The sequence below is a fragment of the Ambystoma mexicanum genome, chromosome 3q, assembly GCF_040938575.1.
Source record: "Ambystoma mexicanum isolate Mex_15411 chromosome 3q, UKY_AmexF1_1, whole genome shotgun sequence".
NCBI lineage: Eukaryota > Metazoa > Chordata > Amphibia > Caudata > Ambystomatidae > Ambystoma > Ambystoma mexicanum.
Window position 1 is genome coordinate 320,526,710 of NC_090926.1, and position 25,014 is coordinate 320,551,723.

Sequence of the window (25,014 nt, forward strand, 5' to 3'; positions counted from 1 at the left end):
ATTGAAAGAATTTGCCATTGAAGCTACAAAGGAAGCTACCAAATGCCATCTTAAAAAGGAGACTGAAGCCTTCTTGAGGGTAATGAACTGGACTAAGAGTGGAATGAAGTTTGATGATCCCCAAAAAAATGCATTGTCCAAAAAAATTGCCCTCTGGGACTGGTTGGAAAACTACACACATCTGGATAAGCTTCCAAAATACAAATTCATTCACTACATGCTCTATTCCTTTAAGCAAATGCAGCCGTATCTAACCCTCTGTCCATCAAGTAGACTCAGGCGATTTTTACTTCTATTGAGGGTTGATAATTTACCGCTGGTGTCGAATAAAAGTAAATATAATAGTTTATCTTCCACAGAGAGGTATTGCCGACTATGTAAGGATAACGGATGCAAAGAAACCGCTAATCATGTACTAACTAAATGTGTAAACATGATGGATACTTATATAGTAAGTTATAGCAATTCTGTCCATGATACGGCATCTATTGGGGAATCTGCATTTTGGCTACGCCTTATGAATATGCAAAGTCGGCAGCTGCGGATTGCTACCTTTAGAGTCTGGTTGGTAATCGAAAGAACTCTGAATATATATATATGAACTTGTCTGATACTATGATACTGACTCTATTAGAGGTTTGGTGATCTTTATATTTCCGTAGGAGTAATTTTATCAACGATTAATGATTAGAACAATAAGTATAACATGCTTGAGTTGTGCTTAACTGTAATTTTTAGTTAGATAAGTAATTAACTGTAATTCTTAGTTAGATAAGTAATATATATATTATGAGATTGTTTTTTAGGTTTTAGTTTTAGTTTTAGTTGTGTTTAAATCCTATCTTTAGTTCTTTTTTTTTACTATGTTTATAAAATGTATCATTATGTGTAAAGTTTAAATATAAACTGTAACACATTATTAATAAATTAAATTTAACCATTTTTTTTTAAAAAGGGGAGGTTTTTCAAATTATTGCCTTACCTCTTCCATTTTCTTTATTCTTTATTCAATATTTTTCATTTCTTAGATACGAGAGGCATAATTTTCCTGCAACATCTTTCTACAGAGAGTGACAAAAACAAACAACAATATACATAAACATTGAAGGCGGCAACACAAAAAGTCTCTCGCCTCTTTAGACAGTCAGGTACTTTGTAAATCAAAAAAGCTGGTGAAGTACAAGGAAATATAATGAACTGTACAAAACATGTAGAGCAGATAGACATATTCAACAAAAACATTGTACATCTCGTAATGTGTACAAAAACATGAGCAGAGTGAACATTAGTAACCATTAACATGTAATGTGGTACATCTGTCCATACTGTGAACTGTATCAGTTACTTATACTTGTTCATATGGGTCTCTTCTCCAAATACATTTCTTCTAGGAGTGTTACAGGTCAGACTGTGCATTTTCTGGTTCACACCTAGTGTGACGGTCAGCTGACCTATGTCATGATAGGAAAGGGGTGAAAGCGGACCTGGCCATGTGGGATGAGTGTCATGCACTGGTGAACCCTCCCAAGCTTCCTCCTCACCTGTGTCTTCAATGGAACTCTCGTGGGTCTGCGACCTCTTCTTACGGCGAGGTTTCTTTGGTTCCTTTACTCTGTGCTCCTTTTTGTGGAGGTAGGGGCGAGCTCCCTCGGAGGCCACCTTGGCCCAAAAGGGTTACCTAGGCCAAGGGGAACCCAGAGGAGCAAGCCCCCAGCAACAGGGAAAAAGCTGCTTGGCACAAAAAACCCTGTATGAAATGGTGCACTGTAGATCACGTAGATAGTGAGGTCTGAAGGTATATGTGCTTCCGTGGTGGGTTGAACCAACTAAGTAGGCTGTTAGTAGGCGGAGCCTCAGTCTAGACTGTACCCACTCGGCACACTGGCGAAGAAGTAGAGAGATTCCGTTCCTTCCAAAACAGTGTGCTCCTTGATGGGAATGCGGAACAGAATGAAGGGGTGAGCAGCCTGCTTAAGGATTTCGTAGCCTAGATAGGTAAACTGGAAGTCAGCAAAAGAACGTGGCAGAAAAACCCTGTGGAGAGCAGGGGAAACTGAGGATACTAAAGGAGAAATGCCCCACGAGCACGAGGATGAAATGCACAAGCGCGAGAGCCTGGCGAGGGAAGTAGGCAAAGATGAAGGTATGGGTGAAAGCCGCAAGGGATGCAGCGGAAATGCAAGAGAGCGAGAGGACCCAGCCGAGAGTACGGGAAGGAGAAAAGGAAAGGGAGAAGCCTGACCAAAAGTGGCGGGTGAACAAAAGGGAGCGAGAGTGCCAGAGAGTCCAGCCGGAGCTGGGGAGAATATGGAAAGCTCTGCGAAGACGCGGAAAAGAAAGATCAAGAAAAGAGCAGCAAACAGGAGAGGAGGGAGGCGGGCGAAGCACAGGAGGAGAACAAGGGAGACAGGCAAGCTCCGGCAGAGAACCGGAGAGGAGGGTGACTGACTGGCAAGATGCTAGAAACTCTAGGGAAGCTAGAGGACGAGCAAAGCGTGATTCCAAAAGACGGATACAACGCACCTTGCCACTGCCGCCCATAGTTATAACTGCAGTGGCCATCTTGGGTGTAGACTAGTCCGTTCACCGAAGAAGCAAACAGCACGTGAATAGCACCTCAATGTAACTTCCACTGCTGCCAGCATTTCCTTGGGCGTCGCATGAAAATGATTTCCTAAGGTGCTTCAATGGGATAGCAGTTTGGCGGGAAGCTTCGCCATCTAGCAGACAGTTAGAGTTTGTTACGGATGCCTCTGGAGGAGGGGGTTCCAAGGCTTTCCTTAATTGCAGCTGGTGTGCAGGCTCATGGCCATAGTACTGGAGGGAGGGACACCTGACTGGAACATAACATTCTTAGAGCTTTTTCCAATCACAGTGAGTTTCCAGATTTGAAAGGAAAGACTTAGCAAAAAACAAAATAATGCTGTGGTGCGACAATCAGGCGGTGGTACATGGGCGTTATAGAGTGCAATATGACAATTTCGTAGCGTGGTCCAGGCCGGCAGGCTCCATAGGCGAAAGGGAGGTCAGGGATTTCATTCAGAAAGCCTACACAGCTGGAAAGTCAAAAGCGCAGACAGCTTTGTGCCTGGCAGTTGTGGCCTTCTTCACCAAGGTGAGCGAGAAATGGGACCCGATCAAGGTTCATGCAATAAAAGCGGCCATGAAGGCAGAGGCTTAGACAGGGTAGGGCCTGAGCGGGCAAGGCCCACCCCAAATCTGTTAATGCCCACTCACCAGCCCTGTGTGGGCATTTTACAGATGTTAATGTCACTGCGGTGGGCCCAACTACATTAGCTTCAGGCTCCACTGCATGAAGGGCAGTAGGCAGGGAATGCAGTGGGAACACAGACAACCAATTTTGTTGGGGGGTCTGGTTAAAATAATAGTTAGTTTGGGCCTGCTCGGGAAGCATGAAAGGCTGCTGTTCAGGACAGCATTGTCGCTGTCGTACTTTGGGGCCTTTCGAGTAAGTGAACTGGTCACATCTAACAAGAATGTGGACGGCATAGGAGGCCTCTTGGTAACTGATGCAGTAGTAGATTTGGAGGAGGTGAGATTAAAGGTCACAAGGTCAAAAAGGGACCAAGAGGGTAGTCACAGTTGGTCCAATTACCATGCATCACAGCGCAAGAGTGCTGCCCCATGTGCCTCTTAAGGGTTCTCCAGGGGGGCCCAGAAGCCTCTTGGTGCACGAGGATGGCCTGCCATTGACAATATTTCAATTCCATGCAGTAATGTAGATAGTATTGATCAGGGTGGGGAAAACCCCAGCAGATCTTTGAACACACTCATTCAGGATTTGGCCTGCTAGCACAGTCTTTCAGGCAGGGGCAAGCGAGTGGGAGATTAATCAAAAAAGTGGGTTCTTGTGAGCTCATGTGGTCAGAGATGATACCAAGACACCAATGGAAAGGGGCAAAATCATACACAGCCGTGAAAAGGTTGAGGAAGAAATGGAACATTGCGATGGCAATATTTTGCAGGTGCATGGGTTTCGCGACCATAAGACACTGGGCCTCATAACGACCCTGGCGGTAGCCGTGCCGGTAAAAATGGCACGGCTGCCGCTGGAGTCGTCCTTTTTTTTGGCACCTGGCAATGGGGAATTACCAGGGCATTACAGCCCCGGTGGTCCCGGTAATTGCCCATAGCCAGGTGCTGGTAAAAATGACTCCCCATTCCCATTCGAGTCCCATAGGACTCAATGGGAATGGGGAGGACGGAAGCACTGGCATCGTTGATAACGGTGACGGGTCTTCCATGAAAGTCTGTGAGCGGGTGCTGTTCCGCCCGCCAGGTCTGCACCCGCTCGCAGAACTCAGAGTATGCTGGTCCGGTAACAACGGTGCCGGTAGTTTACCGGCACCATTGTTACCGGACCGGCATACTCATAATATGCCCACTGTCTGATAAAAGTAGGTGTCCCTGGGGACGGGGTGCACCTGTCGGAGGTAGGTATGGATCTCTTCCTACTCGATGTAGAGGATTGCCTGAGAGAACAGGGCTTTGTATTTTTTTTAAAAAAGGAACTTTTGTAAGAGGAAAGGACCACGAGCAGTCAGCCCCTTGTAAAGCCTCACATGGTGGGTGACTGGAAGGTCTTGGAACATGCGTCCCCAGCTGGCGAAAAATAATAGTGCTCCCCAAAGCCCAATACCGGGATTCAGTGGTATAATATGTGAATGGAGTAAAACAGCTCAGTGGGCCGAGCGCTGCCGCATCTTAAACATGAATCAGGTTGGCTACGAGTAGGGTCACACTCACAGTGATATTACCTTTGAAGAATAATGCGCAATGGCACTTGGCATGGGAGAACGTTTGTGCTGACCTCTGTTCCCGCAAATAAACATAGGGTTCTGGTTTTCCATTGCTCCAAGAAGCTATGGGAAAGGTCCTCATGGAAAGTAGAAAAGGTCTAGCATAACAGCCGAAACCAGAGCGCTGAGTGTTGGTCAAGGAAGTGTATTATGAAGCGGCGACGCGGAATGAGTGTCTCCTGTTGGTGCATTGCCTGTGGGCCACCGTATTGTTAAACTTAAGGATCATAACAATGCAAGGGCGGAGATGTGGCTGAACATCGGTAAAATGTCCCTACACATCCAGAAAGTATTAATTACGTCAGCGAAGGGCATAGTCGGTTAATTTCAGCGGAGTAACTTTGCAGAAAAGGTTGTGAGAGACATGACATCTAAACGAAAGGGGCCCCTGCCCAAATGAATGGGGCAAAAATGCTGATTATTCATCCAGGAGGGAATGACCTGGCCTAAAAGTGCAGGAGGGTGGCAGGGTGAGCAGGTACCTGGGCCCGAAGGGCAGAGGGTGGCCAGGTGAAGCATTGCTGAGAGAGAAAGCAGATCAGCAGGGGAGAAGAGGGGCAAAGGCAGAGGCGAAGAGGAAAGTCTTCAGGAGCTTCCGAAACCATAGATGGTTCTCCTCAAGTTTCAAGGTGGCAGGGAGGCAGTTTCAGAGGGAGGCCCCCATCAGTGGAGACAAAGAGTGGGGGGGCCTGTATGGGTACAGATACAGGCCCCAGAGCAAGGGGTGGCCAGGGGGCAGTGCAGGAGGGTGGCAGGGTGAGCAGGTACCTGGGCCCGAAGGGCAGAGGGTGGCCAGGTGAAGCATTGCTGGGAGAGAAAGCAGATCAGCAGGGGAGAAGAGGGGCAAAGGCAGAGGCGAAGAGGAAAGTCTTCAGGAGCTTCCGAAACCATAGATGGTTCTCCTCAAGTTTCAAGGTGGCAGGGAGGCAGTTTCAGAGGGAGGCCCCCATCAGTGGAGACAAAGAGTGGGGGGGCCTGTATGGGTACAGATACAGGCCCCAGAGCAAGGGGTGGCCAGGGGGCAGTGCAGGAGGGTGGCAGGGTGAGCAGGTACCTGGGCCCGAAGGGCAGAGGGTGGCCAGGTGAAGCATTGCTGGGAGAGAAAGCAGATCAGCAGGGGAGAAGAGGGGCAAAGGCAGAGGCGAAGAGGAACGTCTTCAGGAGCTTCCGAAACCGTAAATGGTTCTCCTCAAGTTTCAAGGTGGCAGGTAGGCAGTTCCAGAGGGAGGTCCCCATCAGTGCAGACAAAGAGTGGGGGGGGGCCTGTATGGGTACCGATGGCTTGCGCACCGATGTGGTCAGAAATGATTACCGAGGTTTATAGGTAGGGGCCAAGTCAATTGCAGCTGTTGAACAGTCCACCACTCCCTAACTGACTTCCTTTACAGGTATATATATATGTGTACAGGTGTCACGTATGTCTTGTCGCAGGTGGCAGTCACACAGGCGATCCAGCTGACCAAAAAGCTTTTTGTAAGAAGAAATGACCATGAACAATCAGCCCCTTGTAAAGCGTGACACAGCTGGAGGCTGGAAGGTCTTGGAACATGGGCACCCCATTCAGCTTCCAGCCCTGGCTGGTGAAAAAATAATGGCGCTCCCCACAGCCAAATACCAGGGACATACGATTCATCCCGAGCTGGAAGCTCAATGAGGTTGGGGAGCGGGACCCGGATTATGGACAAAGATGGACAATTATTGACTGAAAAGCTGAATGGATACAAATTTGCGGTGGGGCTGTGCAGAAATTTAAAGAATTAAGCGTTGTGTCCGCCGTCAAGCCGATGGCTCGCCGATCATCTTATGTTGACTTATGTGTCAATAAAAGTTGCGACCATTACGTTTTTCCACAAATACAAGTGGTCTGATTCTGTAAGCAGAAGCCCCCTGAATGGTGGGGCACAAGACTGGCGAGGCCACAGCTTTGTATAAAACTTGAACCTTTATGGGGGCAATGACACTAAGCGGGGCCACCAGGGGCCTGACTGCCTATGTTAGAGGTGGGCACCAGACTCACCTCATCCCATGTCCCATAGCAACTCGCTCGCTTTGACATCTGTGCAGAACTTGCTGACGCAGGTTCGAATTCCGTATCCCTTCCGTGGTCGATAAATGAGCACCACACACCGTGGGTAATATAAGCAGCGCTCAGATGCCTGAGGTGTCTTAGCGCTATATAAATGCTAAATAATTATTATTATCCCAATGTATCTGCATCTGCTGAATTAACCATTCCTGCAAGGATCTGGCAGGGGGCGCTGTGCTTCGTGCAATTCCACTGCACTCTTTCCAGCTCACTTCTTTAACGTTCTAATTTCCACAGTGAACTATTGGAAATAATTTGGGGATTGCATGAACCACATGATGGAAAGGTGCGTCCCTTTAAAGCAAAGCATATACGCCCATGCTGCCACTACTCGCACAGTGGCAGCATGGGTGTATTTGCTTTGCTTTGCTCCGTGGGTGCCCGTTCGTGGGCATGTACTCACATTGTGTACTATGCACAAGCGTAGTGGCCTTACGATGCCTAAATCGTATCTAAAAAAGCGTCCTGTGACTCTGCACGGTTGTTTACAGACTTTGGGCTGAGGGTAAGCAAGGATGTGAGAGATGCATGCACTCATAGCTGCAACCTTGCTCTGTATCAGCACTTTTTCACCAGGATATCACCCTCTTTTCATCTCCCTTTCTCTGGCTACTTTCTGCACTTTCCATCACCCCCAGGATTCTCACCATCTCCATTATTTTCTCTTTTCACACCTTTTTCCCGCTCCCTATTTCTAGCTCTCTTGCTTGCATTTCTTCGTATTTTCACTTTCTTTTTCGTATTTTCTTTTCATCTTGCATCGTCTTAATGTTCATGTCTCTCCCTGACCCTCTGTCTCCAGCCAGGCCCCACTTGTAACACAATCCTGGCTACTCCTCTTCCTCTTTCACTCTCTTCTGCTCTGGCTATCTCTCTCCATCTCGCGCGCATTCTCTGCCCCCCCTCCCCGGCCCCCTCCACAGCCCTTCTGTCTGCATTGATTTGTCTGCCTTTCTGGTTTTTATTTCATCTGTCAGCCTGTCTCTTTTGCACACTCACCACTCTGTCCTAGCAGGTCCGTCTCTGAAAATGCTGAAGACTTAGCGGGGTCACCCCCTACTTTGGCCCCCCTATCCCAGACCCAGAGTCAATAAGTACTTATAAGATAAAGAACTAGAGAGACATTATGGGCCTCATCACGAGTTGGGCGGTAGCCCTTTAATGCGGCGGTAATGCTATTACTGCTGGATTTAAGTAAATGTGCCAACTTAACGCCCATTTTCGGGTGCAATTACAGGTCCGAGCGAGATGGTATATGAGAAGGGACACAAAGCTTATATGTGCTGTTTGGTAATTTACACAGCCATCGACTGATCATGGCCATGCTAATCCAAATGGCCATTCCTACCACTTCCTGCCCGTCCCTGCCCAAAGCACATCCTCCTGAGATCTCTTTGGGCTAGCTTTATGAAGCCATAACCTCAAACCTTGTGCTCAATGTGCTGCCTGCTGGTCGTATTTCAAAGCAGTTTTCTGAAAGTTAATGGCCTGATTGCTGCTGTAAACGCGCTATTGGTTTAATAAAATGTTCTTAACCAAGTGTTCATTTATAAGCAGTGTGTCTGTCCTTCACTGAAGTCCTGTTAAAAACAAGCATCCCACCTACCTGTTGACCGGAGCTTTGTGTTCTGGTCCCGGTGCTCCGCCCTCCCGCACCCACCATAGAAATAGGAAAGGGACTAAGTCCCTTTTCCTATGGTGGAGGCCATCTGTTTTTCCGTGGAGCACATTCCCGAAAAAACAAAAAAGTATTTGCAGGCCCGGGCAATCCCCAGGGTGTAAATGTCTATCACCCCTTTGTCGGGGGTAGGCATAGCCCGTGGTAATGGGCCACAGCCCTCAACGAGGTCCTCGCCTTGCTCGGGCCTACCTAGACTCTGGCTGGCGGGCCAATACCGGCCATGTCTGCCCCCCCCGACACGGAGGGGATTGCCATATTACATGCCCAGGTACCCGCATCATTTTGCAGCTGCGGCCATTAATGGTCAGGTAGTAGTCAGTTAGTATCATTACAGAAGTGCCTGGCAAATGCCTTTCCAATACGTACACAAAAAACATAATTGTTGGCATTGCCAATGCTCATTTTCATTGGAAGATAGCACTCTGCATTTGTGAAGCCTTGCACTTTGAATAGCATTGGTTTTGCATATGTAACATCCTTCCATAGATATGGCCCCTGCTTCCTTATTAATCTGTTCTTCTTTTGTTTGCATGCATTAAATAATGATGCCATTTTAATTAAAATGAAGAGAAATAAATGAAACATAGGAACACAATTAAAATAGTGCTTTCATTTGGTTTTAAATAAAAGTATGTTTTTCAGGTTTGGACATGACTTATTAAAGAAAACACGTATTTGACTTCATATTCAGCGTTGGCCTCTACTTGATGAACAATGTGGTATTCAGTCGAATACTAAATCTGCTTTTCGGTATACCCCTACATTAAAATGCCCAATTCCTGGTGGGAAACTTGGGAGTGCTTAATTCTAATGCTCTCTGAAGGTTGGCTGCTTCACACTCAATACTTGGCCCTTTTCTCCAGGATGCCGTTTCATGCCCAGCTCTCCTTGATGGGCCCACCCCACTGACACATTGGGCCTCATTATAATGTTGGCGGTACGGTGTGAACGGTGCCGGTAGTGCACAGGCACCATTAATGCTGTACTGCCGAATTAGGAGCTCTGCTCGTGGGTGCCTGACAGCCCACCAGGTCTGACCTACGGGGCAGAATGGGGATGGGGAGCCTGGGAATACCGCCACCCGTGAATAGGCAATTACCAGTCCATTCAACTCGTAATGGGCCGGTAATTGCCCATTCACAGATGGCGGTGCCAGTAGCGAGTAAAACAGGCACGGCTACCGCCAAGCTCGTAATGAGGCCCATAGTCTTTCACTACGGTATATATTTTTTGGCATATCCTGTGATATCTATTTTTTTACCTCCATAGCCAACCAGGCCTTTTCCTCTTAAGTTACCTTATGACCTCTCGAAAACTCTCCCCTGATAAAATAGTATGCCTATAAAAAAGAGAAAGGTCTTTCCCCATGTGTTCGCTTTCTCTTTCTTGTGTTAAATAGGATGTTGCAGCCAAAAAGTGCTCCCCGAGATGAAGTGTCTTGTTGAAAGAAAGTGGATTCATGTTTCCCTTTCTGGATTGGACCTCATCACAAGTCTGGCGGTAACCCTTAAATGCGGCGGTAGCGCTATTACCGCCGCATTTAAGGATCTGCCAGATCATGGCTTTGGCTGATTTCCCCCCGGCTAAGAGCTGGGGGGATATTGCCGAAATTTTACGCTCATACCGCCGGCGGGAAATCCGCCGGCGGTAAGAGCGCGAAATTTCCCCATTGAGCCCAATGGGGAATGGGCTCAATGCGGAATGGGGATTTCCAGTTCCGCCAAACCTGTGATCCAGCGCTAATAGAGCTGGTGGGTTTGGCGGTAGGGCAGTTACCGCCCAACTCATGATGAGGCCAGAATGCGGTCCATACCATTAGTTACTGATGCACTCTAAACATTCTGACTGGCTGAGAAGAGGTTAATAAAGATTTCCATGTGCTAATAAGTCTTAATGCTTTGGTGATATTACCTTTTAGCTGCATTTACTACTAATGCTCCACATAATCTCCAAGTAGCTACCCAGATATGTGCCTTATTTTAAGACAATTGAACTAAGTCACATATGCATATTTTCATGATGAATGCTTTTTCGTGGTACTTCACATTTTCTACACATCATATCTAGTAACAAGCAGCATGCCTGTGTCAAGCAATGACAGTCAGTCAAACCTACCACACAGTATTGTTTGTTGTGCGTCTTTGAGAACATTTGGAAATCCAGAGGACATTTTTTATGCTCGCATTGCTGTGGATTCTGGGACTTACAGTCTTCCTTTCAAGCTGGGGGAAATATATTTACAATCATGCTCGTTTTGCTTCCCATATTCCTTATAAGGATGTACATATTACGCAGGTTTCTTTATTATGATGTGTATGCTTTTCAAGTAGTCCCTACAAAGCAAAACATTATTGATAGCCAAAGATTGACAGGTGTTTATACCAAATAGTCCTTAGAAGATACGTGACCAAGGGCCCAAGATGCAGACTGCTCTTAAATTCGGGTTTCACCACTTCACTAAAGTGTGTGATCTTGAGAATGTCATTTTATCCCACTGCGCAATTTCTGCGCCTGTTGTAAACGAACTATTCAAGGAGTTTGTTTACACAAAATCTAATAATTAAACAAAATAAACAGAAGTTGTTTTTAATTATTAAAAAAACACTTTTTATGTTTACCCATAGACACATTAATGAAACATTCTGATACTAAGTGCGATCTCTGCATTTATTTTTCTCAGAATTCTCCAAAATGTTTGTTTGGCATCAGGCCTGGCTGAAGAAGTGCAGGGGCCCATTTCAACATGATGGTTGGGCCCCCCCACCCTCCTTAGAGGACAAAACAGTCTGGGGCACCAGTGGAGAGCATACATTATAATGGAGACAAATACAGCCAGGGGTTAATAGCTGCCAGTTCTCACGAGACAGCCAGCCAGCAGGGAGCTGAAACACTAAACGCCCACTGATTATCACCTTGTCTTTTCACCAGTTCCTCCACATCCGCCTCTTGCTGACAAGAAGAATGTATAACTTTTCAGTGGCCAGTTAGTGTTTCAGCCTGCTGTCCGTCTCGTGATAATTGGCGGCTGTTAACGCATGGCTGCATTTCTTTGCATTAAATGTGCAATTTGCAGCACTAGCGTTACACACTTCATTTGCTGGAGCCCTTCGGGTCATCACTTTGAAACCCATTACGCCCACTTTGACCACTCACTGAATTACAGCTGCCAGGAAATCGGTGCTAATTCCGCCTGCGGAATTCGCCCCAGCGGAATATCCACTGGCGGAAATTCCACCAAAATGTTGCAAAATTAGCCCCTGTGGTAATTTCACTGGCAGAATTACCACCAGAAACCCAAAAGGACAATCTACCACATTACAATTGGAAATACCGTTAAAACACCACCAAAACCCAGTGGTAATTCTACCAAAAATGTGGTGCATTTACCTCCAGCTGTAAGTTGGAAGTAAAAGCATCCAGGTAATGCGAATCAAAGCACAGGTAACAATAATAACCTCCAGATGTGTATTTAAGGCCCACACCCTCCCCAAACACACTCCCAAGCAACATGCAGCCACACCACACATGAACTATGGCATCCACAACTTGCTGCTGTTCATTGAGCTCCAGCAGCATAGAAAGAACACTGCATGGAAGGATACCGGCAACACGAAGACGGAGGAGACGTGTGTCGCAGAGGCCAGCCATACCACATGGCCTGGGCACTGACCGATGGACAATCTGTCTCGCTTGGACCGGAACACCATAGCATATCTGCTGACCCTGATAGAGGCAGATGTCCAGAGCGCCATACGCATCAGAAATGCCATCCCACTCCTGCGGAGGTTGGTGTACGTCTTCCAATGCTGTGCCATAGGCGCATTCCAGTAGACTGTCCAGGCGCTGCATGGCATGTCCCAGCCAACATTCTCAAAAGTGCTGGAGCGAGTGTTGGATGTGCTCATGAAGCCTGCATATCAAAGAATCTTGCTGCCCTCCACTCAGGCCCAGGTGCATTCAGCAAAGGCATGATTCTATGCCATCGTCCATTTCCCTAATGCCATTGAAGCACTCGACTGCACACATGTGGCAATGGTTCCCCTGTCACCCACTCTCCTAGGCAGTGGATCCTACATACCGGAATCATAAACAGTATCTTTCCATGAACATCCAGATGACCTGTCATGGAGAGCTCACCATCAGCCACTGCTGTGCACGATTCCGAGGTTCATCACATGATACCATAATCCTGAGGAACAGCACTCTCCCTGTATAAATGGACGCACACTGAGAACCACATACCTGGCTCCTGGGTCAGTATGAAAACTGATGATGTAGAACAGAGGGACACATGGAGACAGGCATGAGATAATATGTGAGGACTCTACAAGTCCCATAAACCATATTCCAGGTGGCAATAAATAGCCCATGGCCAATAATACAACTTATGCTAGACACAGAGCCACCTGAAAACATATGGCGTTATGCTGCCTGTGCCCACTCGCAGCCACTATAAACCCACCACCCCATGTGCAGTGCAGAGTGTCAGCCCTATACACAAATGAGTACACAAAGGACACCAGCACAATAGAGAGTGAAATTAGCATTCAGGTGCCAAACAGTATTGCAGTACACTCTCCTTCTTACCTGTCGTAGATGATTCAGGTTATCTGCTGCTACCGTGATTGTTGACACTGCTGAGGAACCCTGGTACACTGCAGGAGACAGCCTACAATGAGGCACTCAAGACCAGGACCTGCACAGAATGCAGGTTTGGACTACTAAAGGAAAGGTTCAGGTGCCTCCAATAGAGAGGGGGGGCACTAATGCACACACCTGCAAAAGTGGATGAGATTGTCCTCACTTGCGCTATGCTACACAACATGTGCATACGGTGGAATATACCCATTCCTCCAGGTGAGGACATTGCATGCCCCGATTCAGTTGATGAAGAAGCTGCAGGTGATGGCAGGGCACCTCACAAACGACGTGAGCAATTGAGAGAGGAACATATTGTCCGGCAGGAGATCATGGATAACTATTCCTGAAAGCTCATTTTAATACATGTCACTGAACATTTAGCTGCTACTGTATTCCTTCCAAAAATTGTAGTCTCTGGAATCATCCGCCACACGAAGTGCAAGAGACACGCGGAGAATACGGGCAATACAAAGGATTCATACAGTTTAGCTGCTACTGTATTCACAAGTTTCACTGTATGGAAATGATCGCTGGATCCACTAGCTGTAGTACGAAGTGATTTATTAAACATATGTGCACCCCAGCACCCAATACTAGTGCGCTACCACCACCTTCATTCCCAACACTAGAGCCCTCCAACCAACCTCATCCCCAACACCAATGCCCTCCCACCACCCTCATCCCCAAACAGAATGACATGTCCATTGTCACTTGTGCTTGCTACGTCCCCCATCGGGAAGTGGGGAGCGTGACACCAGTTCCTCAGATCTACATGCCGTAGTGCTTGGGACAGAGCCCTCTGTGGGTGTGGCTGAAATGGAGCAGCCACTACCCCCCTGATGTGCTTCAATGTGTGAGTGATGGCCCTCGGAACAGTCTCATTACTTGCTGAGATGGACAAGGCCAGCTCACGCACCCTCTGCTCAACCGCTGTGAGAGCAGCTGTGCCTTCACCAATGAACCTGCCCTGCCTCTCCAAAGTAATTGAAACGACTATTTCTATCTAGCTACAATGTTTAGATCTATAATTAACACATGCTTATCCTAGATTGCAGATTAGGCTTCCATGCATATATTATAATAAGGTTGTTGACCGGAATCTCTGGTCGGCAGAAGTCTAACCAAAGACTGCCAATCTTAGTCATTTAATGTTTGTGTATTTGGAAGAGTCCCTATCTTTTCCAGTATTCTATTACGTCGCATTCCAAATCAAGTTGCCCACTCTCTAATTAGGATCCTAATTATAGCAATGTATACAGGGAAACCTGATCCTGCAGTCTAGGATAACCAGTTGTTCATTTTAGATCTAAACATTGTAGCTAGGTAGCCGTAGTCGTTTCAGTTAAGGGTGGTGCAATTCTGGTGTTGAATATTGCATGTTAAAGAGGTTGTGTGTACTAATCCTCTTCTCTTGCCTTTTCTCTCTTCCACAATTCCCATCCCTTGTTGTCACCTTTGTATTTTTTGGGTACAATTTATGATTTATATGCATGTACATTGTAATATGCTTTGTTCATTTCAATAAATGTGGGTTATATGTGGTTTAAGTCAAAAAAAGACCTTGGCCGTGAGGCCAGCGGTGCGGGCTGCACACCCGAGGAACACGCGAAGGTGGTTAAGTAAAGTACTTATGATTCAACAACTGCTTGTTATGGTTTTAGAACAAATACATTTTTATTTTTGCTATTAAGTTCATTGACTGTGATTCCACTGAAAGTATTCAATTTGCCAGGCTGAAATGTCACATTAGAGGCCTATGCATTTCGGGCTTAAGAACCCTCCCTCAAGGCCTGTGAACGTATGTGTTAGAACTGCCTTATGGTCAAATCAGCGTAAATTAATAATATATTGTCAGCAGTTAACAAACAAAACCAACCGTTTTCGAGGTAAAGCATTGAAATACCACCAATTGTATACAACATGAAGAAAATTGTCATGTGTCTACATGGGCATTTCGACATAAGTGTTCGTCGCATATGTGTTACCAATTGTATGCCATGTGGTAGGTATTTATGTGGGTCATCATCAATAGGTACATCGATTAGTATGAGTCGGAGAAGAGAAAAGAAAGAAGCAGAAAAAAGTAAATATGTGTTGCGGTGAGAAGAATATAATCACTGATGTTAGATTAGAGTCTATTAATGATTATGTAGGAAGGTGGGAGTCAGAATACTGACCTGCTGCTCGTATTCGTGTTATGTTGCTGTTGGCCTCGAGGAACGGAAACAAAAGTGTCCGTGTCTCTTGGCTGGATCGATGTCTCGAGTCTACAAAGATTATAACTAGCTCTGTAATAAATTACTATCAATGGAGGACTGAGGTGACTGCATCTATATCAAGAGTGTCTCTTACCCAGTTGAGATTAATGCTCGTCCGGGCTGTAGCGGGATGCTGCAAAAGCCTGTGTACAGCGTTCTGCTCGCTTTGTTGTCAGCGGTTGCCAAGGTAACCGTAATGGATGCCCGGCGAACGTTAGCCGCGGTGATACGAGTCAGTAACAAATGCTCAGTTAGTATGTGGCAATCAAGGCGGCCATCTTGAGATGGTGAGAGGAACTCCTAAAAACTGATCCTGGAGCGAAACTGTACAATTCCTATGTGTAATTATAGAAAATATAGATAGTAAATCGAAAAGCTAATGTATTTAATATTTAATGGTAAACCAAGGGAAAAAGCGTGAGGAATTATCCCCGTGGATTGAAATGTTATGAGAAGGTGGTGTGAGACATGAAAAATAACGCTGTATAAATAATCCCAGAGGTTGTATCAAGACCTAAAAGAGAACTGTAAAGAAACAAATATATAGAAGAGTAAATGGAAAATATTTATACTGTGGGAAAATTAAGCTGAAAACAAGCTTGTAACCCGAGTGTGCAAATGGGCAAAAATGACAGGTGAAAGAAGTTAAATCAAAAACGAGATGCATAAATAATGAACGTCTTTCATGACATATTGGTGAACGTTTCATAAGAAGCAATTTAGGTCAATCCAAAGTGCTTCTCATAGCTCTCAACTCACCCGCTTTTGGCGGGTGTCACCCGCCTTGTAAACAGGTGAGTCACCCGCCAAGCCTCGTGCACGCCCATTCATTTCAATGGGCCTCTCACCCGCCAAACACAAAATCGGGTGATTTCACCCGCCTTTGCATCGAAAAAGGTTGAGAGCTATGGCTTCTTTTTGTGCTCTCAATCTTTTCATGTTCATAATCGGTCCTTTGGTAGATATCACTTCTAGCACTACGGATCTGAGTTGTGCTACTGTGTGACCATTTTCGTGGAAGTGTCTTGCCACTGCTGACATTTGGTTGTTCAGTCTGATGCAAGACTTATGTTCGTTAATGCGTACACGTACTTTGCGTGCAGTCTCTCTGACGTAATACTTAGCACATGGGCATTTGATTGCGTAAATCACGTTTTCTGACAAACAGGTGGCAAGTTGTCTCAGTTGGATTTTCTCTCCTGTTCTTGGCTGTGATATGTAGGGTCCTCTTATTATGTTGTTACAGTTCTCGAAACTCATACATGGATGTGTTCCGGGATACTTGTCAGCTGCTTTTGGTTTGGAGTTTCTGCTGTGCGTGTGGACTAGTAGATTTCGTAAGTTATTGCTTTTTTGATACGCAAATACTGGAGGTTTTGCAAAGAGATCTTTTGTCCTCTGGTTGTTCTGTAATATGCTCCATCTTTTAAGAACACTGTCTTTGATATGTCAACTCTGAATAGAGTATTTGGTGACAAAAACCAATCCTGGATTTTCACGTTCTTGTTTTTTGGACAGGAGTTGGGTACGGTCTTGTGTGTTCGTTTTGGCTCTGGCTGCTATAAGGTCTTCCTCTGGGTATCCTCTCTCTTTGAGCTTCATGTGCAGTTTGTTCAATTCTAGATCACATTCTACTGGATCGCTTACAATCCTTTTGAGTCATAGCATTTGGCCGAGGGGTAGATTGCGTAAGATGCTTGGTGGATGGAAGCTCATTCTGTGAAGTAAGTTGTTTCTGTCGGTTGGGTTGAAGTATAGTTTTGTAAAGATCCTGGAACCTTCAATTTCCGTTTGTACATCTAGATAATGTACGTTTGGATCCCCTATTTCCATGGTGAATTTTAATCTACTGTCGATGTTGTTGAGGTACAGAAGGAAAATGTTTAATTCTTCATGGTTACCTGACCAAATTCCAAAAATGGTGTCGATATATCGCTTCCATTTTTTCTGGTGGAGGCTCCATTGTGGATGATTGATGATATGTGTGGTTTCAAAGTCATACATAAATGCATTTGCCTATGATGGTGCCATAGTGGCTCCCATGGCCGTTCTAGGGAGTTTTTTGTAATACGTATCTTTGTATTTGAAACATACATTTTCAGAAATGAATTTCAATAGGACCATCAGGAATTCTTTGCTGGCTCTTATTGGTCCTGCGTGTAATAGTAATTTCTCTACTGCTCCTTGTCCAAAGTTGTGTGGGATGCTTGTGTACAAGCTAGAAACATCTATGGTAAATAAGATGTCTTCTGTTGTGAGTTCAATTTGGTCTAGAATCTGTAGAAAATGAGTTGTGTCCTTCACATATGTAGATGTCTGTTGGATGATTGGCTGAAGAAAATAATCTATATATGTACCTAAGGTTGAAAAATGCTTTCCGTGGCTGCTACTATTGGCCTTCCAGGTGGATTTGTGAGTTGTTTGTGTATCTTCGCTAGGATGTATAGGTGCTGCATTTTGGGATAAGAGGTCCATAAATATGTCTTTGTTTTGCTACTGATCCAATTGTTTTCTAATGCAGTTTCTAATATGATGTTAATTTCCACTTTGATATCTTTAGTTGGATCATGTGCTAATGCTTGATATGTTTCTGCATCGGATAGTTGTCTCAAACACTCAGTATTGTATTGTTCAGTATCCTGTATAACTATAGTGCCACCTTTATCAGCTGGCCTGATGGTTATGGAATCATCTGTGAATAGATTCTTGATGGTGGACAGTTCTCCTCTGTTCAAATTCTTTCTCTTAGGTTGGTGAAACTGTATTTTCTTCATATCACTTAATACCATATTGTGAAAGATTTCGATTGCAGGTATGCTCACTGGTAGGTTAAATGTGCTTTTGGGTTTGAATTCCATGTATTCAGATTCCGCTTGACATGGAATATCAGTGGTATTAGCTGTTTCTGCAAAATATGTTTTCAATTTGAGTTTACGAACTAGTTTGCATAATTAAACTTTTGTGTTGAACCTACTGGTGCTGTAAATTGGCATGAATTTGAGACCTTTTTGGAGTGTTTTGATTTCTCTGGTTGTTAAACTTCTAGTTGATAAATTGACCACTAATTTGGATTAATTTTCAGTCTTGTCTTCATTCCTTGTCCTCTTCTTCCTTCCTCTCCTTGTCCTCTTCCTCGTCCTCCTAAAAAATCTTTCCTTAATGGGTTCAGAGGTTGTCTTGGTCTTAGATTTATTCCTGACGTACTTGCTGTCGGGTTTTCTGCTGTTTGGTCATCTGTGGTTTCTACATTATCTGATTCGGAACTACTTTGATCACTTGTTGGTTTGTTGGGTCTTTGACCTTGGTTAAGGTATTTATCCGCCCACTTGTATACTTCGTTATTCAAATAGTCGTAAGTATCTCTCTTAAATTTCCTGATTTTGTGGGATTGAAGGTCTGGTTTGTAACTTTCCAATTTGTTATTAATGTCTGTCAGTATTTCAGCAAATGATTCTGTGTCAGTTAGATCTGTTATGTCTTTAGATAGGCCATCTATTTCTTTTTCTAGTAATTCGATGTTTTGCGAGAGTTCCTTGATCATCAGTAGTATCAAATCGAGGGAACATTTATTAAAAATTTGTTCCCATTTTTTGACAAACTCTCTGTTTTCTTTACATAGGGTTGGACGTAATGGTATCCTGAGTCCTCTTGGAATACGCTGTGCCTTGTAATATCGGCTGAGTGTGACCACATGTAATTTATGGTTGATGAGTTTCCTTATGGAGTATTCAAGTTGTGCTGGACACAGAGCCACCTGAAAACATATGGCGTTATGCTGCCTGCAGCCACTATAAACCCACCACCCCGTGTGCAGTGCAGAGTGTCAGCCCTATACACACACGAGGACACAAAGGACACCAGCACAATAGAGAGTGAAATTAGCATTCATGTGCCAAGCAGTATTGCAGTACACTCTCCTTCTTACCTGTCGTAGATGATTCAGGTTATCTGCTGCTACCGTGATTGTTGACACTGGTGAGGAACCCTGGTACACTGCAGGAGACAGCCTACAATGAGGCACTCAAGACCAGGACCTGCACAGAATGCACGTTTGGACTACTAAAGGAAAGGTTCAGGTGCCTCCAATAGAGAAGTGGGGCACTAATGCACACACCTGCAAAAGTGGATGAGATTGTCCTCACTTGCGCTATGCTACACAACATGTGCATACGGTGGAATATACCCATTCCTCCAGGTGAGGACATTGCATGCCCCGATTCAGTTGATGAAGAAGCTGCAGGTGATGGCAGGGCACCTCACAAACAATGTGAGCAATTGCGAGAGGAACATATTGTCCGGCAGGACATCATGGATAACTATTCCTGAAAGCTCATTTTAATACACGTCACTGCACATTTAGCTGCTATGGAAATGATCGCTGGATCCACTAGCTGTAGTACGAAGTGATTTATTAAACATATGTGCACCCCAGCACCCAATACCAATGCGCTCCCACCACCTTCATTCCCAACACCAATGCCCTCCCACCACCCTCATCCCCAAACAGAATGGCATGTCCATTGTCACTTGTGCTTGCAACGTCCCCCATCGGGAAGTGGGGAGTGTGACACCAATTCCTGAGATTTACGTGCCGTACGTAGTGCTTGGGACAGAGCCCTTTGTGGGTGTGGCTGAAATGGAGCGGCCACTACCCCCCTGATGTGCTTCAGTGTGTGAGTGATGGCCCTCGGAACAGTCTCATTACTTGCTGAGATGGACAAGGCCAGCTCACGCACCCTCTGCTCAAACGCGTTGAGAGCAGCTGTGCCTTCACCAATGAACCTGCCCTGCCTCTCCAAAGTAATTGAAACAACTATAGCTATCTAGCTACAATGTTTAGATCTACAATTAACACATGCTTATCCTAGATTGCAGATTCAGGCTTCCATGCATATATTATAATAAGCTTGTTGACCGGAATCTCTGGTCGGCAGAAGTCTAACCAAAGACTGCCAATCTTAGTCATTTAATGTTTGTGTATTTGGAAGAGTCCCTATCTTTTCCTGTATTCTATTACGTCGCATTCCAAATCAAGTTGCCCACTCCCTAATTAGGATCCTAATTATAGCAATGTATACAGGGAAACCTGAGCCTGCAGTCTAAGATAACCAGTTGTTCATTTTAGATCTAAACATTGTAGCTAGGTAGCCAAAGTTGTTTCAGTTAAGGGTGGTGCAATTCTGGTGTTGAATATTGCATGTTAAAGAGGTTATGTGTACTAATCATCTTCTCTTGCCTTTTCTCTCTTCCACAATTCCCATCCCTTGTTGTCACCTTTGTATTTTATGGGTACAATTTATGATTTATATGCATGTACATTGTAATATGCTTTGTTCATTTCAATAAATGTGGTTTATATGTGGTTTAACTCACACACTTGGGAAAGACCCTTAAGGGTCAAAACACGTGTCGGCTGTCACTCACGTCTTTTCCTTGGTCATGTAATAATCAAGTCTATTAAATTATTTGTTGAGCAAAAGTAACTGAATTATTATTTCTTGAAAATAATCTGGGATAATATTGTGTCTACTTAGACCTAATTCACTTTAGCGATTGATCAATCATGCAAGAAGGTTTCAAACAACATAGGATGTTGTATTGCTCAAGCGCAGATATAATTGTTTCTGCAATGGATTACTAACAGATCCAGCGATCTATGAACACAAGACTGTTTTGTCTCTAACTAAATAGAATGTATCTTTGTTCGTTTGGAAATAAATCCTGCCCTACCAGAACTTTTCACGATTCAAACGGATTAGTGCTGACTTGATAATCCCACACTGTTTGAGTAAATATTAACAGAGCCAGTATGCAAACAAAACATATTATGCAGATTGTGCGTCTTGTTTGTAAACTATGATGTAACTCCTGGGTGTTTGCAGTGCTGGAAATGGAAATGATTTATTGTGGAATACCACCAGTTGCACGGGTGAGGTGCCGGAGGATTGTTTGCACCCCCTCACCCCGAATAAACATTTGCCTCTCAGAAGATTAATCATGACCGCTTGGAAAATAATCCAAAGGAAGAGCTGTGATGAATCCAGGGAATTTATCTCCTCTCCCCAAGGGGAGCGGTTCCCTTTGGAGCTCCGGAAGTGAGCCCGCTAATCTTCACAGGGAGAGGACAGGGCAAGCAGGATCCCACAGGGGGTGAACCCCCGTACACCCGAGGATAGGCCATCTCTAAACAGGGATATCTGTTGTTCTCCCTTGTCTCAGGAAGCTAATATCTTTGTTGGCTATATGGGGATTACAAGAGACTACTGTGAAGTGGCTGGTGTGGTTTCTGATCCTTCACTGTTGCCATCCTTGCATGAAGAGCAGGACCAATGGATTGCCCCATCTCGTTGCTGGGAGGACTGTAAGGTCCCGCAAGACTGACACAGAAGAGAAACAAAAGCCTGCGGAGTAACACAGAGGACGGGTCATCTGCCTAGGAGGTGGTGCCAGAAAGCATCACCACGCACATGGCGTGGAGAGTGAAGGAGCCGGAGAGCCCACAGAGCGCTGCTGCCTTCTTAGAGGCTGGGAGCCAGAGAAGCCCGAGCCTGCCCAACGAAGAGGAAACCCAACAGTGCTGAGTGGTTCACCGGCACCTGCTGGAACCAAAACTAAGTCTGGTCGAGCCCCGATGGGAAGAACCAGCACAGCTGCACCGACAGGGAAGACCAGAGGGAGAAACCAGAGATTAATTTGGTTGGGGGTCAGAAGCCAGCCACCACTTCCTAGGTTAAGTAGAAACCCCATACCACACCTGCCTGGTTGAATTGGGTTAATCTTTCTTTGTTAGTTGTAGGCACAGGATTCAAAGTATATTAGGCTTTGAACAAAGGACTGTGTTATGCTTGTAAGACATCCTGACAAGCACAATTTTTTACTTTCTTTTTAGATTTGTGTGAAAGCGCCTTATGATTAAGGACAGGGTAGGCCTTACTTTTTTTTGTTTAATAGAAGTGGCTGTGTAAAATGAGCTCTTGTCCGCCTACTGAGTCTGAAAAAAAGCTGCACACATTTAAACCTAAAAAGCTGTATTTAATTATGTCCTGCAAAGTATGATCCTATCAAACAATTTCACACGCATCCTGATCAGACGTACATGTGGTCTTGTGGGTAAGTGTCTCATCCCTGGTCCTAAAGATATGGGTTTGAATCAAGGCTTTTGCACATTTTGCAGTAGTTCAACAGACTAAACCAACTGAAGGGTGCAAATGGCTTTTTCCTGGTGCAGGAAGACATTTTTAGCTGGATCACGAATATAGGAAAATCTGACCCAATGCTACACCCAGTGGGTGATCGCCCATAATGGGTGAGGGAGACCCTCTGTACCTTTGCTCATTATGGAGGAGCTGAGCCAGCCAGTGTATACACGGAATGCTCCTTCAGCTTCTTTCTGGAGCAGAGGGAGCACTACTGGGCTGGATTGAACTGTCAAAGGGAAACAAGGAGTCACTCTTTGCTTCGTGGTTTCTGTTTGTGTGCACAGGATCCGGAGAGCTACTATGCTCCCTGGGAGGGTGTGTGAGGCAAGGAGTAGAGTCTGGACCAGGCTTGAAGGTAAGAAGAACATATTATGTATGCGTGAGCATGTGAATGATTGAGGGAGTGTATGATGCATGGCTGGGTTCACATTTGAATGAGCAAGTGTATGGGTGCGCAAGAGAATGCTGTGTGAATGAGCAAGTGAATGTTGTGTGAATGTGTGTGGTGTGCCCATGTGTGTTTGTATTGGACTGGGCCGCTGATATTGGGGGACATTGGGTTGGGATACAACATATTCATTGGATTTAAAGGGGGCATCTTGTAAAGCAAGCATGATAGGTTTTATGTCGCTAGACTGGCATTTCGTGCAGTTAGTCTAGCCTTTGTTTATTGTGGCATGACATTTTTTACTGCCTGTCTTGGATAAAGCAAGCACAATTTTAATACTTGGCTAGATTGCTATTTTGGGGAAGCCAGTCTAGCTATTTCTTGGAATTTGTCTGGGCATCTATAATCAAGCAAGCATGATGTGTTATTATGTGGCTAGTCTGGCATTTCGGTGCCGCCGGTCTAGTTATTTCTTACTGTGAAATGGCATTTTTTACTAGGGATCTATGATAAAGCAAGAATGAGCTGATAGTATGTGGCTAGATGGACATTTTGGTGACCAACCGCCGACATCTACTTGGCATTGTGCAGATTCACAAAAAATCTTCTGGGTATCCCGAAACTTGGCCGAAAAGACGATAAATCTGAATGTTTATAAAATGGCTAATAGTGATCACAACCTCTTGCGTTTTTCCTGTATGATGGAATGGGCAAAGCCACAAAAACGATATGAAATTCCATTATCAGTAAATGCTGGGGGAAATCGGCTCCAAATCAATGGAGCGCAAATCCAAAAACTGGGTGAAAAGCTATCTAAACATTATAAAGGACAGCAAGTCAACTATGCCCCATTAGTGAGACTCTTTAAAACGTCCATAGTTTTGTCACGATCAATGGGGGTATCTCACAAGCATATGTCAAGTATCATCCTTTCAACCGAAAAGAGAAATATGCGGCGAGATGTAAGACGGCTGAAAAAAATCCTGGTTCTGCTAAAACAACAGAAGAAGTAAGAAGAGAAATTAAACAAAGACGACAAGTGTATAGAAACTGGTTAAAACCTCATAAACAAAACTGTGCAGAGGAAATGATGAAAATTCTGGTGACCAAAAACACTCGATAAATATGGACCATCTTGAATGCAGGAAACTCCCGATTTTCTGCATCAATTTCAAATGAAATTGATGTTGCAAAATGGGAGGAATACTTTGTCCATATATATCGGAAACTCCCAAAAGAACTATGTGGTTTATCAGTGAATAACGATGCAATCTGGGAGGTTAAAATTGCTTCGTCTGATATCGAGAATGCAATTAAGAAGCTAAAGAACTCCCATGCTGCTGGCCCCGATTTAATCACCAATGAGATGTTGAAAAAACATGCTCCACAATGAGCAGTCTTTATTGAAGCCTTGTTTTCGACGATCTGTATGACAAACCAAATACCTGAATCGTGGCACGAGGCAATAGTAGTTCCAATATGCAAAAAGGGCAGTCGGGCTGATCCTACCAACTATCGCCCAATTGCCCTACTTGATACTATTGGAAAGATTTTGGGCTCTTTTCTGCGCCAAAAACTGGCCCACTGGGCATGTAATGCCAAGACTGTACTTGGCTTTTATAGACATGTGCCAAACTTTTGTTAAAATAAATCGTTGATTGCTCTGGAAGAAATTGACGCCTTGGAACTGCCCGCTATCTTTCCTAGAACCGGTGCAAGCTCTCCATACCGACACATCAATTCGGGTTCGACTAAATAACTAAGGAGATCTATCAAATAAAATTCCCACTAACAGAGACGTTAAACAAGGATGCCCAATGGCGGCTGAGCTATTTAAGCTCTTCATTTCAGACTTGCCCGAGTACTTGGATCAAGTTCACTGTTTTTCCCCAAAACTTAACAGCACACTAATTACATGCATAACATATTCGGACGACCTTG

General features: G+C 44.8%; 1 long non-coding RNA gene across 1 annotated transcript in view; it reads right to left on the reverse strand.

Annotated features, from left to right (window-relative positions):
* Positions 1-15,665, reverse strand: part of LOC138582527 (uncharacterized) — a 46,109-nt gene extending 30,444 nt beyond the window's left edge. The window contains exons 1-2 of the long non-coding RNA XR_011305039.1: positions 15,581-15,665; positions 983-1,061 (exon numbers count right to left, since the gene is read on the reverse strand). This is a non-coding gene — a long non-coding RNA (uncharacterized lncRNA). The remainder of the gene's footprint in view (positions 1-982; positions 1,062-15,580) is intronic.
* Positions 15,666-25,014: the final 9,349 nt, after the last annotated feature.